The sequence below is a fragment of the Phalangium opilio genome, unplaced genomic scaffold (genome assembly GCF_054372755.1).
Source record: "Phalangium opilio isolate 3A_F unplaced genomic scaffold, DU_Popi_V2 ptg000217l_1, whole genome shotgun sequence".
NCBI lineage: Eukaryota > Metazoa > Arthropoda > Arachnida > Opiliones > Phalangiidae > Phalangium > Phalangium opilio.
In genome coordinates, this window is record NW_028324218.1 from 8041552 (window position 1) to 8059659 (window position 18108).

The 18108-nt window shown below is 36.9% G+C and overlaps 2 long non-coding RNA genes across 2 annotated transcripts in view; one reads left to right on the top strand and one right to left on the bottom strand.

Moving 5' to 3' along the window:
• Positions 1 to 18108, bottom strand: part of LOC149616056 (uncharacterized) — a 204769-nt gene that overhangs the window by 65112 nt on the left and 121549 nt on the right. The window lies entirely within an intron of this gene.
• Positions 15791 to 17018, top strand: LOC149616058 (uncharacterized). The gene is made up of 2 exons (XR_016376037.1): positions 15791 to 16380; positions 16451 to 17018. It is a non-coding gene; the product is annotated as an uncharacterized LOC149616058 (long non-coding RNA).

The following is an 18108-nucleotide window of genomic DNA, read 5'->3' on the forward strand; positions in this document are numbered from 1 at the left end:
ACTCCCTTTGAAAAATCAATATGGCCCGCGGCAGACCAAAGCATAATATATATGAACGGGGAATACGTTAAAATATTTAAAAAAAGTATTACTTAAAGAAACCTCCGAAATTGTATAAAATATAAATAAAAGTGATATACACTATGGTTAATTTACTTTTCAATACGAATGCTTCAATCATTTTTCAATAGAAAATCCATTCAGCACTATCATAATTGTTTCAGATGCACTGCAAAATTTCCATATAGTTTTACCAGAAGTTTCAATGAAACCCAATAGACCATTTCGATGTAACTAAAAGGGAAAGACAAGGAGGTTAAACTTTGCCTTCCGTCTCACTCTTCGTCGCCTGCGCTGTTGTCGTTTTGTATCATGAGAATGCGCAGAGACGAATGGCAATGTATCAGCCCCCTTGTATGTCCCTATGTGGAAGGTTGCCAAAGTCGAAAGGGTCTATTCCTCACCCGGCATAAATGAATATACTCTAAACGACATCTACAGTTGGCCCTTACGTCGAAAGGGTCTATTCCTCACCCGGCATAAATGAATATACTCTAAACGACATCTACAGTTGGCCCTTACGTCGAAAGGGTCTATTCCTCACCCGGCATAAATGAATATACTCTAAAGACATCTACAGTTGGCTCCCTGGTGGTGGTATGTGGAAATTTTCATCTGAAATAATGTGACGCCCCAAACGGAATATGGTCAAACTAAATGAGGTAGGTATAGGTAGGGCAAGGGGAAGTGTCCCTGTTTAAAACTTTTTAAATTCGACAAAGTTTCTTCGTCAGGACTACGCACGGAAGCCTTCCAAAATACCGAAATTTGTTCACTAGTGCCAGCATCTTCGCCAATTCTACAGCCCCATACTTCTAGCTTTCATCCTACTTCTACTGTTAGCTTATATTTGTCGAAAGCAATATTATATTTTAAAGAAATTTGGAGTGAATAACAGGCCTCATTGTACACCATCTACTGAAGTGGAGCATGTAGGACATAACGCGTAGAGCGGAAGAGGTTGTTAGGAATAAGTCACTAACTTCCAAAGCTATCTTCCCGTATAACCCAACATCTCTAGTTCCGATTCTGTCTATCATATGCGCTGGACCTTGTCTAAAATTTCTATCTGACATTCCCTATACATCAGACCACCCAAATGACACTGTTAAGTATGAGGCTCCGATTGACTTTCTCTAATTATCTGGAATAGGCTACTTTAGACGAAATAAATAATTTTAATTCAAAACGATATTGGCTAAAAAGAGTAGAGTAACAAGGTTTATCCATTTCGAAAGAAAAGTAACATCAGCAAATAAGATCTTGGTTATCCCAACCTTTTCTTTGTCAAGCTTTATCTCAGATTTTTTTGTTACTTAGAGTATAAGAGGTCGGTATTCTACAAAAGGATCATTGGATAAAGGAAATAGACCATTCTTTAGAATCAGGAAGAAATAGAAGAGACACTGTGTAAAGATGATAGTAGACGGGAGGTACTCTAGTAAGCTTACGACGTTGGCCATAAAGGGATATGACACAAGCTCCTTAAATATCTCTAAATACCATCGCTGCAACAATATAGGTTCTGTGTCCCCATCTATGTTTTCCTGAATGAACTGGTACATTGTTAAAGGGATAACAAGATTTGGGAAAACCTTATTTGTAACTTATAAAGGTCAGAACTCCCTTCCAACTACGTCATCAGCAAGGTCATCAATACCTGGATTAAAAAGAGCCAATAATATATTTTAAAATAATAGTTTTGCGTTCAGGTGTGGCGCTCTTTGTTGGTTAATGAATTGGACCTTAATCATTCCCGCTTTTTGTAAATAAATAATTTCCTGCATAAATATAAACTCTTAATCTTTTTGCAAGAACTTTCATTTTAACATCTTTGAAAATTTTAAAACCTTGATCAGTTAAAACTATGTTGAGTTACAAGCTAAGAAATCATAAAAATCTCATGGGTGAACTATGCTCTTTCAGGTACATTCTAAATGTGATAAAATTATAAATATTTCTATTATAACTTAAAATATCTCAAGCAGAAAAACAATTTCCTTTCTGAAGAAACTATTGATGGCAAGAAGATAGAACCTTGAAAATAACCATCTGATGAATTTCTCAAATTTTAGAAAGAATATTGTAGTTTTATTTGATGCTTTTGTACTGATAACTGCGTCTTAAAATTTGAAGCTAGTTCTAACACAAAATGGGGGAACATTTTCCAAATATTACTCTACGCGACAGCAATTGTCACCCCCTATCGAATAACAAGGTACTCACATTACTTCTCCGTCATACTCTCTCCTTCAAGTTTTAGCACTCGGCAGAAGATGTCATAAGGGAGAGTTTTGCTAAGAATTTTAGTTACCGATCTCAAGTATTACTGGGAAGGTTTAATAAATTCATACGAAGAAAAAGAAGAGCGTGAAACATTTTTTAAATTGGTTCTGACGATGAAGGTCAAGCGGTATGTATTTTGAGAAACCCCTGTTCTAGTTGGTCTTTCTCAAATAGGCCTAAACCTTTCGGAAGAAGTCCATATTGACTCTCTTGAGTGGGAGTTCATAGAAATGTACTTTTGATGTATTAGTTACCGCAGGATTTATTGTATAGCCATTTTCTCAATGTATGTAGGCGGATTTCGTGGGAAGAGCTAGATTAATCATTGTGACGAATTTTACCTCTTGAATAATTTATCTCGCATCGCGTCTGACCTCGCGTTGCTCCCAATAGCTAGAAAGACGTCCGAAATATGTACGTACGACGGGTAGTACTCATGCAAGCCCAGCCCACAAAACCCGTATAGAGATTAGCATGGGAGACAAGGAGCACAATTATTCCAATTAGTTTTATGTATTCCTGATTTCATCAAAAACATCTTGAAATTTGACCAGCCTTGATTTAAGCAGGTATATATTTCATTTTAGAAGTATGAATGGAGAACAGAGTAATCAGGGCGCGCGTCAAAGTCCCGGACCCCCTTCCACGGGACGAGGGGTATGAAAGAAGAGGCGGGTCATAGCGACAGAGGTAAAAAGGATTACGTATTTTTCGCCGTCCCCTTCAGCAACGTCATAAAAACGTACTTTTAAGTGAGCCAATAAGATAATTTAAAAATTTTAGTTACATGTTGGAGGGAGGGGCTCTATACTGGGCAATGAGTCGGACTGAAGTAAATACTAACCGTTCACCATTCCTACTTCTAAAATTAAATCTATCCCTGGTAAAACTTGAAGAACTTAAGAACCGACCCAACAAACGAACGTGGACACCATATCCATAACGAACATTATATTATTAAATAGGAAACTAAAATACACATCCCAATATTAAATCCTAGACATATATATATAATACAAATGATTCTATAATCATGATTTATTCATCAGTTAGTCTTTTGGAAATAAATTCTAACTTCGTAATAAAGCGGGCTTCCCAAAACCTCAGAGCTTAATAATATAAACGATGATCATTCTCGGAAAGGGAATTCAGAATACTGAAATGTTTTGACTAGCTAGTTGTATAGGAAGCGAAAGGCCATAAATTCAATTTGAATAAAAGTACGCTGCACGCCCCCCCCCCCACCCGAAAATGATCTGTTTAAAATATATTCCAGAAATATAATCGCAACCGCGTTCTCCTTAGCGTTTTGGCAAAAGCTTGCCTTAAAGGCTAGCAGCTATTCAAAACATTTCGATTTCGATAACCTTTTCCAAAGGGAGATGTAACTGAAGGGACAGAACCTTCCTCTGTAAAAGTGCTTGAAGGAGAGAGGTGGGATGGAGTAATATTTCCATAACTATAACCAGGGAGAAAGGGAGATGCCGCGTGAATAGCGCGAGGTGTCTCTCTTTTGGGTGGGGGAAGTAAATTTCCCAGCCAACGGTGGTAGTATCGCCCGGGCTACCGCGAGCTCTACTGCGCAAAATCCAAATTTTTTATCTGTTGTGATGTCACTTCGCGCATGCTCAATGATCCACCGAATGACCCAAGGTAGAGAGAGAGAGAACGTAGTATTTCATACCCCCGTTTTCAACCCCTTCCGCTAGATACGAGTTCTGTTAGCATTAGGCGGTTTCTCCCTTTCTCCCTGCTATAACGTAGCCTCTGTGCAGAAAGGCAACGAAGTTCTCCCAGCATCCTCAGTGGCGTTTGGTAGCGTCGTAAGGTACCTTAACGTCGACAACTCCACCTGTGTCTTAAATATAGACGCTAATTCATGAGAACTAGATTAAATTAACTGCAACTACGCGGCAGCACTACCAAAAGGTAGGAGCGCACAACGTACTCTGGGAGACTTATTGCCACAAATGGCCCAGGAACATTACTCTTCCATATCACCTCTCTCTCTCCTAAAAGAAAAGGGTAGAGGGAAATCTCGTGGCGGTATACTTTTCGTTGAAGAAGAGGAAACAATCGCCTACTGTGATATCTATCTCTATCCGTGGTCCTTCTCGACCAAGTAAAGAGTCACGGTAGGTCATGACTCTATTCTGTTCTGTTTTGGATGAAAACGTTTAAACTAAGATGGCGCGATAAGACAAAACCGGTTAGCAGGTCTGAGAAAGCTTGGAGGGGGAAGTTTAATTCTGGAGTAACATATTCTACAGCGTTAACACTAAATTCCCTTACCCTCTATGGGCTTAAAATTTACCCATAGTATCCCGGTTTTCGGTTTGGAGTAAGGTTTAGGTGCCACCTGGTTATAGCAACAAAAACTTCTATTTACACAGCGGAACATGAAAATAGTTTCACCGAGAGATGGCAACACTCACTGATGCCCAACCATAAAAAATAAAACTTGTTTTTTTAAACTGTAAAAGATGGCGCCCAAGGCTCCCAACTGTTCTACTCAAGAATCTATCATTAATTCTTCCTCTAAGGAAATAACTTAGTGTGTGTTTGGTAGAAGGCCAGTATAGACTCAGAGCTTTATATTCCTTGAAATATTATCTTCCCTGCCTATTCTTTAAAATAGAGTTAAAAAAACATTTATGGTATTTTTTCAACCAAATGCCTTTCTCCAATGGATTAAAAGGAAAATGTCAGCATCCTGCTATTTCTATTCCTATCGAATATGGTTTAGAATTCGGGTTATAAATATTGATATTTTTCTAGCCCTTGAGACTTCACTCGCGAAAAAGAAAAGGAAGAATATGTTAGCGTTTTTTGTGACCATTGCGAAAATAAAGGCGAGTGAAATTAGAAGACGTCGATATTCGTGTTAAGCACCCTCAAAATAGCTAGAAACAATTTCTCGGAAAATTATTTTATAAAACTCAAAAAAAAAAAAAATATTATTATTATTATTATTTGAAAGTAAAATATATTTTTACAAACAACACGACCTAAAACAACTCAATTCAACCCAACCCAACCTTAACACAACGAAACTGAACCTAACCTAACTTAACCTTAAACTAAAACTCATGCGCCTTCATTATCTAAATCGAAATAAGAGATTCTAAACGGCTTAGTTCAAAAAGGTTTTGAGAATTTTAAGACTATCCAAATATTTTTCCTTCAAACAACTTGCATTGTTACTGTCAGATCAACACTTAATTCGTTTGGCAATCGTAAAATCACTAACGAAATATAAATATTTAATTGTAATCACGATTTTAACTAACGTTCGATATACTAGACTTCGGAAATAAAATTACCCATAATAGGATCCTAATTTTCAATTCGATAAAGTAAAGATCAAGTAACATTAAGGGAGGAAAGGAGTAAATAGGAAACCACATCAGTTTACATCGTTAATTATTTTTAATTAGTCTTCTAATTATATCTCCCAAATGCATAGAAGAGAGTAAAGTCAAAACATCCATAGACATTAAAAGTTACAATACCCTCGTTTAGAATTTCAACACTTGAGACTAATGTTTGCATTTAACCGTTTGACAATTGAGAAGTGCTATCAGGAATAGATTTAATTTTATTAGTAGGAATGGAGAACGGTTAGTATTTACTTCAGTCCGACTCAGGGCCCAGTATAGAGCCCCTCCTTCCAACACGTAGCGAAGTTTGAATTATCTTATTGGCTCGCTTAAACTACGTTTTGATGACGTTGCTGACGGTAACGGCGAAAAATAAGTAATTCCTTTTTACCTCTGTCACTATTACCCGCCTCTTCTTTCATACCCCACTCCCGTGGAAGGGGGTTCGGGACTTTGACGCACATCCAGATTAATCCGTTCTCCATTCCTACTTCTAAAATTAAATCTATCCCTGGTGCTATCTATTATGTTATCTACACGTTTCTGTTGATATTTTACGCCTGTGAATTAGCACTAACACTATTGGTACAATCGAGAAAGATATCCACCATTTTGAAAGATGACTGTCCATTTAACCCAAAAATTATTTAGCTCCACAATATAATAAATGAACTGATAAACTATCAGACTTATCTGTTACAATTAACATTTTTTACAGCATGCGAGAAGTCATGGTTACTTTTCGGTACTGGTACAAAACGATAAAGTTACAGCTAAGATCCAATTTAACACTATTTTTGATATTTATGGGTAAATCGTCGGTCTTGGTATAAAATTTCCCTAACAATTAAACTTTTCATCGAAAGGGTCCTGGGTTGCGTCTTAATTAACTACATTGTTGGTCATTATCGGAAAATTTGCGCAAGGCAAATTTAGAATTTCCAAAAATCCCCAGTTCCCTAGTGAAGACCATAGTTTGACTTAATGGTGCTTGTCTAACGTGACACGCTTTGGGATTTGAATGTTTCGATTTTAGATGTTAAGAGTAAGTCTCAGACGACGGGATCAAATTTTAGTCTATGGTCTGTCTACGTTGTATTGTAGTTTCACAGAATTAAGTCCAATTGAAGATTTATACAAATATAATTCAAGACGTGATAAATAAGAGTACTCATTAAACTCAAAACTAGAATTACAACAATTAAGTTTAGAACAGCTTATTAAGAGCCAGTTTTAATGTAACGTGAGATAAAGGTGAAGGGGCACCTGCTAAAGTGCTGCTCCCAATGGCCATTAATTGCAATAATAGCAATATCAAGAGTTACTCTACAGATGGAAATAGTTTCCTCATTGCAGAGGGACTAGGGATTCAGGCCTTTCTCAGGCGCCATCTAGATTTGTCTCTTGGCACTTTATTATTTACCAAACCTATTATTTCTGTAGAGGTCATAGAGGTAATAAGATAATTGACAAAACACAATCCTAGAACAGGCAATATATTTCTGATAGAGGTCATAGAGGCACAGTTCTTTAGAGGCAGTGGTGAAAGGAGATTCAAACCATTCTCAGGCGCCATCTACATAGATCAATTTCCAATTCGATTATTACCTCAAAAACTATTAAGCCCACTACACATTGACGTGTTTTGAAGCGAGAATAGCGTCGCCAGATGTCGCTATGCTTTTAACGCAAGCTTTGGCGCAATTTTTCAAACACATACGCCACAAAACGTTCCAAAACGCGCTCATGTATAGTTAGTTTAAGGACAGTAGAATTCACAATCTGAATTCTATATTTACTTTTACAATAAAATCTAAAAGATAAAGTTAATTGAAAAATCACTGGTTCAATTTTAATATTTCATTTTTACGACTATACATAGTTATCGGATTAGAATACCATTTACACCAGGAGACCAGGCTACTTGGTTAACAAAGTGAAGCACCAATAGCCTGGCCCCCTGGTGTAAATGGTACCAATTTTCCTAGCCTGAAAACTATGTACCCTACGAAAAATTTGTTCACAATTCAGGCAACCTAATCCCCTTAATTGCGGTACGAAATACAGTAAACTCAAAAATATTACTTCCAATAAACCTCAGGATAATCAGGTGTATACAGACCATCTAATTTTAGAAAGGTAAATCAAGAAATGTAACCCATTACTCTGGCTAGCCAATGAGGAAGAGATACGCGAAGTGGTTAACCAAAGGGTATGGAAATTCCACAATAAAGACTGAAACTTCATAAATTTCGTTTACTTTGTTTTCCTTTCCATATGCGAGCTGGTAAGCACAACCAGTGTATCCTGGCTAGCATTCAGAAATTAATCATATTCTCAAGCTATTAGTCCTTTTGAGTGGGAAACTAATTAACAGGAGAAATTGAGCAGTCTCGCGTAAGGGACAAACAATGGCCCTTGGATGAATAAAATGCGTAGGAATATGAATTTGAAATCTCCCTCTAGCGAGCAAACCATTACAGAAAATTAGCCAAAAAACGTGGGCTAGAAGAATGCAACCTGTTCCCCATTATCTATTTTAGACATGACCATACCAAAATTAACGTAGACCTAACCAAACTTAGCTCAAAAACAACCTAACCTTACTAATAGGGGTTTTAGTCTAAAAGGCCTACTCAGAAGGTGTAGCGCTTTAGATGTATTGCTCTTCATATAGTTTTGACTTAACTAGAGCAAGATACATTTGAAAATAAAAATAGGTACTAGCAAAAGTACATAGATAATAACCTAAAGTATACTTCGATCACAGTTTCCAGTCTACGGTTGTAGACGTCACGTAAAATGAGAACCAAACGACCTTCCTCTGAACGTCTACAGGTACCAATCAACCAACAAATCAGAGAAAAGCTCTTCGGAGGTCAAAGGTTTAAACCAAAATAATACCCTACGGTGGCGATCCAAAAGTTAATTGTTGGTACTATACAGGCATAGTTACGAATGTTCCCTGGTGCTAGGATCGTGACGCAGAGAGGGGTCGACACTATTCTGAGAGTAAAGGGGGGTTTCTCATATTACACGACACGAGCAAGCTATCATTAATTATACTTTTTGTTTTAATCTATGAACCTTTGATACTAGACCTCGTTCAAACTTTTTTGGCCTATTTCTTAACCTCTGAACTCTGGAAGCTCAGATTAATCCGAGCTTCGAATTACGCTTATACCTAAAATTCATGGAGACGGGTAACCATAGTTATGGGCTTACAAACATGAACAATTAAAGGTATCTCCTTGTTTAATAAATCTAAGGAGTAAGGCGGACGAAGCGTACTCCTCGCTCAGGGAAATATTTTCACGTTGCTTACAGGTGTTTTCAATTTATCGCTCTGCTAGCTGGGTTAATTTTGGAAAATAGTTTCAGCCATTTTCGAATGAAACTAAAGATGAACACGAAGTTATTAAGTGTCATAAAAGATACTGGCTAAGAACTTCCCTCCTTAATACTAATCTCATAAAGATACTGCAGGGCATTGTGGGATAAAGTAAGTGCCTCTTTTGAGTGCCCTTCAAAGACAATTAAACCTCCACGAACGCAAAGAGACCACTCACTAGCACTAAGCATTTTAAAAGCTTCGCATTGGGACTTATCAAAAGTGGATGAGAGGAAAAGTATGAAAATGGCCAAAAGTCGCGAGTCATCAGAGTTTCGCCGTAGTTGACCGTTTTATTGGCGTAGCTATACTGGGCCTGTTCACTCCCAAAAAGTAGGTCTTGTGTTAGTTCGCGGTTACGCGGTTACCGTCGTCTGCTATTGTGTATGCTAGAACTTCCTCGATTTGTGTTTGTAGTTAGGACAGAGTAGCTGGTAATGTTTTAAAAGGTATTTGAAGGTATAATATGGATTTACGTAAGGTTATCGAAGCAATAGAAGAGCACATAAAACTAGATACGTTTAAAACAAATCTCGGTAATTTAGCTATAGCGCGAGCAGCTTACGTCGTGATGCGCGTGATCGAGTGGGCTACGGTTAAACCAAGGAGCATAAATGTCTGAACTACTTTCAGTCGCGAGTTTGCAAGTCCATCAGTCACTAGTATACTAAATAGTTATTGGCGAAACTTTGATGTCCGCGTTTTTTAACACAGGCTCTATGGCCATTGTCATACTTTCCCTCTCATCCACATTTGGACTTATTAAATAATATTCTTAATGAATTTATAACTTCAGCCTGATACCATAATTTTTTATACAAAATAATATTGAATATTATTTAAACCTTTTTAGGTATGGAGTTCAAAGGTCAACATTACCTTTACCACTTTCGTATTTTAACGGTGGATAAAATTAGTTATAAATTGGTTTTATGGTGCATTTGTTAGTTTTTAAAATTATTCGGTTGAATTGAAGTTCATATGATTTAATTTAAATATTAAATGAAATTAAGCCTTTGCTATGGGATTAAAAAAGATAAATTTATTAACTTACATAATAATGCGACTACGATCTGCGTTCGACCTCGGATGCAACGTGACTGAATGAGCCGCGATTAGGGGAAGGAAAAAATTTGATCTCTAAATGACACGTTGTTGAAAAAACGTTTTTTAAAAAGAAAATATTTTTTAGTAAAATCATGGATGTTTCGATTCCTCCATGGGGATTTGAAAACTAGGGGTTGTTGAGATTCAAAAAAACCACACTACGAGCAAGGGAAGCTTAGAATCGACTATATAATAGCACTCAGAGTTAAGGTAAGGTGCGGGGGTAGTTACGAATAAACGAAATGTTTTCCCCTACACTGACTGTGCTCGAGTTGGCAAAAATTACGCTTTTCTCGTCCATTTAAAAATTTAAAGTCCATGATAAAATGTTTAGAAAATTGCGTGTTGTATGAAATGAAAAAAATAAATAAATAAAATAGATGTTTTATGGCATGCTGATAATAAGCCATAAAATGGTAACTAAGAACCATATAAAGCCGAAAACGTCTATCGAGAGGTTGCAACGCTACTACATAAAGCCAACGAGCTAAAAAAACTAATATTCATAGCCTATAACAGAGAAACTCGTACATACATATGAGAACAAGTTGGGAAAACCAAAATATTACCTCTCCGTGTCGAGAAGATTATATAAACTTAAGTATCCAATGAAAACTTCGACCTTTTTGCCCTCATCCTTTCCCGCGCTTTGCGCTTCCGCATTTCATCCTTACTCTCAACATTATCTTCCTCCATTTTACATACAAAAATCAAATACTCACAACAAAAAGCGGCAAAAACCTGCTGGCTCTTTACAACCACTTAATTTGACTTAATATCCAATTTCCAACAACAATAATATACCGGTAGTTTAATTGACAACCTACTAGCATCGAAATTCTCATTAAGAATGGCTCACGCGGATAAAAAAGGGCAACTTTCAACTAGGTGGGCGTTATCTCATTAGATTTGAAAAATGTCATTTGTTTTTTTACCAATGCCTAACCGATTGGATTTTTTTAAAGCAATCTTAGCACCAAAAAATAATTTTTGATACAAAATAAATGTTTTATATTCTTATTAAGAATAAAACAAGAGGATAAAAAAGGTCTGTCCTCTCGTAATTTTTTAAGCTTTTATCATGATTACTCTATACAACAGTAACAAGGAGTATAAACCCATTAGTGGAAGCAGTATTTTTTTTCCGAAACAATCTCGCTTATGTTTATCCTCTCTAGACTTCACTAAAAACGTGCTACTCCAACGTAAAGTATTGATAGACAGGCAAGGATTCATACCATTAAAGAAGGAGCGCAATATTATCCATATTTTCATTTCATATACAGAGAAAAGAAATTATTATGTTTCTGAGAGGAGCTTCCCATTTTTGTTGTTGTTTTGAAAAATATATCGCAAGCACGGGCCTTGATAGATATAGGAGGCAATGAATGAAATATATCACAATGCACGCGCCTTGATAGATATAGGATGCAATTATTGAAATATATCAAAATGCACGGACCTTGATAGATATAGGAGGCAATGAAGGAAATATATCGCATGCACGGGCCTTGGTAGATATAGGAGGCAATGATAAACTCTCTCTTTGCACGAGAGGTTTATCTTTAATATTTAAATAAATATAATTATTTTTAATTATTTTAATCTTCAATAATTAACATTAATAATAGTTAAATCGTTTAAAATAAAGTTATACCTATTATCATCTCAAACTTTGCTAATATTGACGTTTAAAGTGATGGGTACCCCTCTTGCCCGCTTTCTTCAAATTTTGGGGTATATATACGATTCGTTTCCATTAAAATAGTAAGGAAAAAGCGCAATTGCGAAAACCTTTGGTGGCGATCCCACCTTAGGGAGGCTAGACGTTTCTCGTAACCCTAGCTGATCGCCGCGTATATCCTAAAACCAAACGATGATAATGGAGTAGAAGCCAATGATACAGATTGGTGTCTATGTGGAATAGACGGAAGACCAGTGGATGGTGGTGTTAGAAGCCAGTGTAAGTGCAGACAGGTGTCAATGTGGGATTGACAAAGAACAGAAGATGGTGGTGATTGGAAGCCAGTATGTACAGACTGGTGTCCAAGTCGAATGGACGAAGACCAGAAGATGGTGGTGATTAGAAGCCAGTAAGAACAGACTGGTGTCCGTGTGGGATGAATAAAGACCAGAAGATGGTGGTGTGAGAACTCAAGTAGAGGAGCCATTTCCGTGACTGTGAAAGCAGTTCGGAAATGGCGAACACGTTTGCTCCGATACGCAAACTGCGAACGCGGTCACGTGGGTGTAACAACGGACAGACAGACAGACAGACACACAGACAGACAGACAGACACACAGACACGGCCGTTTCAGAACCTCTCCTGGACTACGTCACACGGAGAGGTAAAAATATTTCTTTGCAGCGTAACAATTGGTTACGGAATTTGACCAAACTGTATGGTTCATATCAGTAACAGCATTCCTCAAAGTTGGGTCCGCGGACCCCTAACCATTAAGTCTATCAGGAACATACTATTCTTGACCAATAAAATTTAGCTTTATGAATAACTATTAATTGAGCATGTGTTACGGATGGACCCAAGACAATTTTGCGTTTAGTGTCTACATGAACTGGAAACTCTTTTCTGGTTTCTTCTAGTCCATTAAAATATCCAGTCAACATCAGGAAGCTTAGCTAGTAAACCATAATTGAAAACCATATACAATTACACTACTACACGTACACCAAAAATGTTCAAATAATGTCAAACCAGCCATAAAAAAGATTTAAAGCCCTTTTTTGATAAAAACATTTTCTAAAAGATATAATACCAATTTTTACCTCAAAATGAAAAATTCTTTATCAGTCTTGAGCTTTTCATGAGCGACAACGCAAATATTAATTCTTTTAAAAATGTTCAAATAATTTTTTCAACATTGATATTGTCTCTTTTCTCGCGAAATTCTCAGGGCCTATAGATATATTTATCTTCGACACCGAAAACTTTTATTTTTTTATTTCTTTTCAATTCAACTTATGTTTTTCTATCATTTTCTCCTCAACTGCAGAAGTAGCTCTATCTGAAAAACTGGCAAAAATATATAAAAAGAAAACGCTATTCTTTCAGATAATACTAGTGACGAATTTAGGGTGGAGCCGGGAGTGTGGCGCACTCCTGTAAGCCAAGCTACTGGGCGGCAAAGTTTGAGGGAATAAGACACATGTCGGCGATCCTACCCTATAGGTGCCGACTGCCCCGTGTCCGCCGGAGGTGACTTGACCCCCACACCCCGTCCGTCACCTCCCAAGTAAACCTCATTTCCTTCCCCTGCTTACACTCCTACTGAAACCTGATTAATCACATCCTTGCCGCGGTCCATAGACCCTATTCGCATTGAAACCTCAAAAAAAAAAAAAAAAAAATTTAGGGTGGAGTGATATGCGATGTTTAAGTATATAAAATAAAAGTAGTGCCACTATTTTCCGACTTGGGAAAAACCATGGGCCAATTACAAGAGGACATGACTCGCAAATCGTATTGCAAATGAAGGCTTTCGTCTTTGTAAAAATTAGAGCTTCTGAGATAGATGGTTCAGTTCTGTTCAGTCTCTGAATCTCTTGAGTAAAATTCCTTTTTAAATTCCTTTTTAAGATTGCCATAGGGCCATCTAAGAGAAGCCTTCATCTATTCTGTAAATTTTTTATACCTGTTAGTGTTCAATGAATAATTAAATTATTTTAATAACAAAAATATAAATTAAGGATAAATTAAACTCATTTAGATATTATTTATTCAGGATTTTATTCTAGATCTCTCAAATTTCAAATCAAAACGTTGGCGTCACAGTTACGAGTTAAACTCTCGTTACCACTATGACGTAGTTCCGCTTTTTAAATTATTTTGACGATAGATGCCTACTAGTAGCGAGTTTATCTCAGCTGACGAGCCTGACGTATGCTAGTTTTGGATAAGGAAAGTTTAAATCTTGAGTAGCAAACTCTATAGCTCCAAGGATTATTTAAAATTTCTAAGGATAAAACGCAGAGGGGGAAGTATCGAAGGTAGATGTTCCAAACGGTACCTAGCGGGCACAATCGGCAAACCGGAAAGACATTTATTTTGAAGCGTCAACACGTGATCGGGTTCTTGAAAGTTTTGTCTCTCTCGTGCTCTAGCAGATCCACTACTCCAACCTTGCCTTTTAAACTAAATTAGTGTAAACTCAATTGAATGTTTGCTTTAATCAAGGATTATTGCTTTCATCTTCAAATAATATTAATAAACTTTTAGCCTTGGTCTTGTCTATTATTAAAATTAAATTATGATTTTTAGGAACTCCTCTCATTCCTGAACTAAATGTTCATAACGACCGTTAACAATTCGAACAAAAACTTTACAGCATGCTTTCGAAAACTATCTCTCTTTCGTCTTTGCTTTCGCAATAAAAAGATAGGTGGCGCCATATCGCTATTTGTTTTCCGTTTGACGCACCAAATAAGTAGGTGGAGAAGAGGGGGATGGGTTAAAATTTCGGAACAACTAGAGAACATTCCCTTACTATAGAGATCTGTGTGTGCGTTTTATCCTTAGACATTTTAAATAATCCTTGATAGCTCTAACAGAATTGCTTCGTCCATGGTAAAGCGGTTTTTTGGTTAAGATAAGTGTTAGGCGCCACCTGGTTATAGCAACAAGAACTTTTATTTAAACGTGCCTTCACTACTAAAATATTTCCACCGAGAGATGGTTGCACTCGATGATGCTTAACCATGAAAAGCATTCTGCGATTTTTTATCAGCCACGAATGGCCCCCAACAATGATTGTTTTTTCTCCTACAAGCTAAGAGTCGTGTCCTGTGATTAACTAGTCCATGTGCCAAGAGAAGTGAGACGGGAAGTCTTCTTTCAGGAGTATTTCTAAGAAAATAAATCCCATGGCAAACCTTCAAACGAACGCCTTTCAAGAAGGGTAAATTTCGAAAATTGGTCACGTCTGGGTTATCAGAAATGAAATTTTCGTCTTCAAATACTAGTTTGCCCCAAATATTATATGTGGTATGGTATGAATGTATTTTATTCTCCATCGAATCTTGAGATGGTATGTCATGTTAGGTTTTCAACAATTGCAATTTGATGACTATGACCATTTTGTGGCAATTATCTCTCGAACGCAAAGAGGGTAAAGTCGTTTAAACGTCTGAAGTGTGGTGCACTCCTGTAGGTCAAGCTACTGGGCGACAAAATTTGAGGGAATAAGGGACTTGTCGCCGACTACCCCTTGTCCGCAGGTGGTTGGTGACGTACCCCAAACTCATCAACCGTTACCGATTGTAAAAAGGTTAACTCCATCCCTGATTTATCACATACGACCTAGCGCTTGGCTTGCGGACCATCAGTACTCCCACTCAACAACCTTCCTGGAGCACAAACCCTCACGGCTATACGCTCTAGTGGTCAGTAGATAAATAAAAAAGACGTTTAAACATTTGGTCAAGACAATGGGACAGTTTCGTGATTAATCCTAACTAGAGTACCGATGGTAGAATAGTGGATGGACACGATTCGACCTTCATGAGTTAAATATCGAGGTTGGTAGTGATTTTGCCCAAAAAAATTTAAAGTTCCACGATCTATGTCTTGATCTACAAATCAATATTCTTAGTATATGAAGTAAATTCTAGAAATTCAGGGAAAAAACAGCTAGTTGAATTGATACTAAACTTACTCAGTGTATGGCTTGGAAAAACAGCTATTAGGACATCGATATATCTGCCCACAATTTTATCCTAAACGATACAATTATTTTTGAGTGTTGGTAAGTAGACTGGTACGGGCTTAAATGATTTGATTATTTTGTAATTCGAAACTTCAAATTGAAATCAATTTAAGAAATTTGTTGTTTTTACTTTTTCAAAAGCCAAAATATTTTTCGCAACTTTAAATGACTTTTCATGTGTTTTTAAATAAGGATCCCCTACTTTTGTCTGTTTGTCTTTCAATAACGCTCTCATAGCCTTCAGCTTGCAAAACATGATAAACAACTTTAAATATTAGGCCTACTAAATTTATTAAAAACCTCTCCAATTAGCTATTAAATTTTTACAAATTTCTGCCCACGAGGGAACTTTAACCTTCGGTGAACGCAATGCAATCTAGGCTCTGTTTACAATGGAGTTGAGCTCCAACCTAAACCTAAAGGACTGCGAAGGTAGTAAAGGAAACTAAATTTCCGCCTTTCCTTAGTTTTAAACGACAGTATTTTCAACTTTTACAAATAGCTTCCTTAAAATACACGAGACGAGCCCGGGAAAATCTCCATCACGAGTAATTAACCCGCTTCTGGCCACAGTACAACAAACAACAGGTTTCATACAAAGGAAGTTTCTTAATTCTAGAAGCAGTAAAACAAATTCTTCTCTAAGGGGATGTTGCAAAAATAATTCTTCATATTGATAACAAAATCCTCAGTAGACAGATTCCAAGTCGTTTTTAACTCTCCGAGTGACGATGACGTAAGGGAGAGGTATTACACTGGACGTGTCTGTGTGTCAGTCAACACGGTCGTAGTTGGCAAATCGCAGAAAGCAATTTTTGGCTTCTACTCCCATCGTTACGATTAAGAAGTACGTGGCGATCGGCTAGGGTAACGAGAAACGTCTAACCTCTCAGAGGCAGGGCTTCCACCAAAGTTTAAAACATGCAATTGCGGTTTTTTATCACTTATTGTTAATCAATCACCTTATATACCCTAAATTTGCAAATATTGTAAAAGAGGCATACGCTTGAATTCAAACGTCAACAATAGCTATGTTTAAAATGATTTTTGGAATAAAATTTCTTAAAACGATTTAACTAGAATTAATGTAAATTAATGACGATTAAAATAACAATTATATTTATTTAATTATTTAAGAAAAACATCTTAATTGCGTCTCGACTCGGAGAGGTTCAATTTGGATTTCCAACTTGTTTGGATCTTGCGTTGTAAGAGTTTTGCATTTATTACGAAAGATGGCGGTATATTACTCCCTTGTTTGTCCCAACAACGAGTCATAAGGAAAAATTTTCTTACTGTCGATGCAATTTTCTCATATTCTTAGTTAGAAAAATTCACAGTAGAACGCGCGATATGCTTTTAAATTTGCTCCTTCGAAAAACACGTGATTTACTTCTCGTAAGTTTAATTTTATAGATGCAACTTTAAATTCATAAACCGAGTTTAGAGAAATTGCTATGCATATTATCATAAGTGAACAATACTCCATCACTAGTAGTGTCCATCACTAGGTCTTTGGAGACTTCTAAATCTTTACCGGTACATTTGAATTGTACTAAGATGCTAACCAACTACGCGTAAAAGGTTTGATGAACAATCTTAACTTCAGAGACAAGACAAACAATTGCAAAGAGAAAGAAGGTCTGGAAACGGAAAATTTACCAGGCAATCAACGAGAAAAACCTCAAAAACCCCTCAAGACTTTCGAAGCACCAGGGAATATCACTTCTACAGTTTTTGCGCATGTATTAACTTAACGAGCTGTGGAATTATTTTCAATTCCTATCCACTTTTAAAGGGTTCTGCCCATTTAAAGCTAGATTCTGCTCTCTGGCTCTACCCAATCAGGTGAACTCTGTCTTTTTTTCGGTTATAATTTTATTTTAACCAAATTGACTAGATTGTGAACTCTGTTCTAGCTGTTGCTAATTTAAACCGATTTGACTGAATTGTGAAACACTGTTCAAGCTGCAGCAAATTTTAACCGATTTTACTGAATCGTGAACAGTGTTCTAGCTGCAGAAAATTTCAACCGATTTAACTGGATTGAGAACACTGTTCTAGCTGCAGCAAATTTCAACCGATTTGACTGAATTGTGAACACTGTTCTAGCTGTAGCAAATTTCAACCGATTTAACTGGATTGAGAACACTGTTCTAG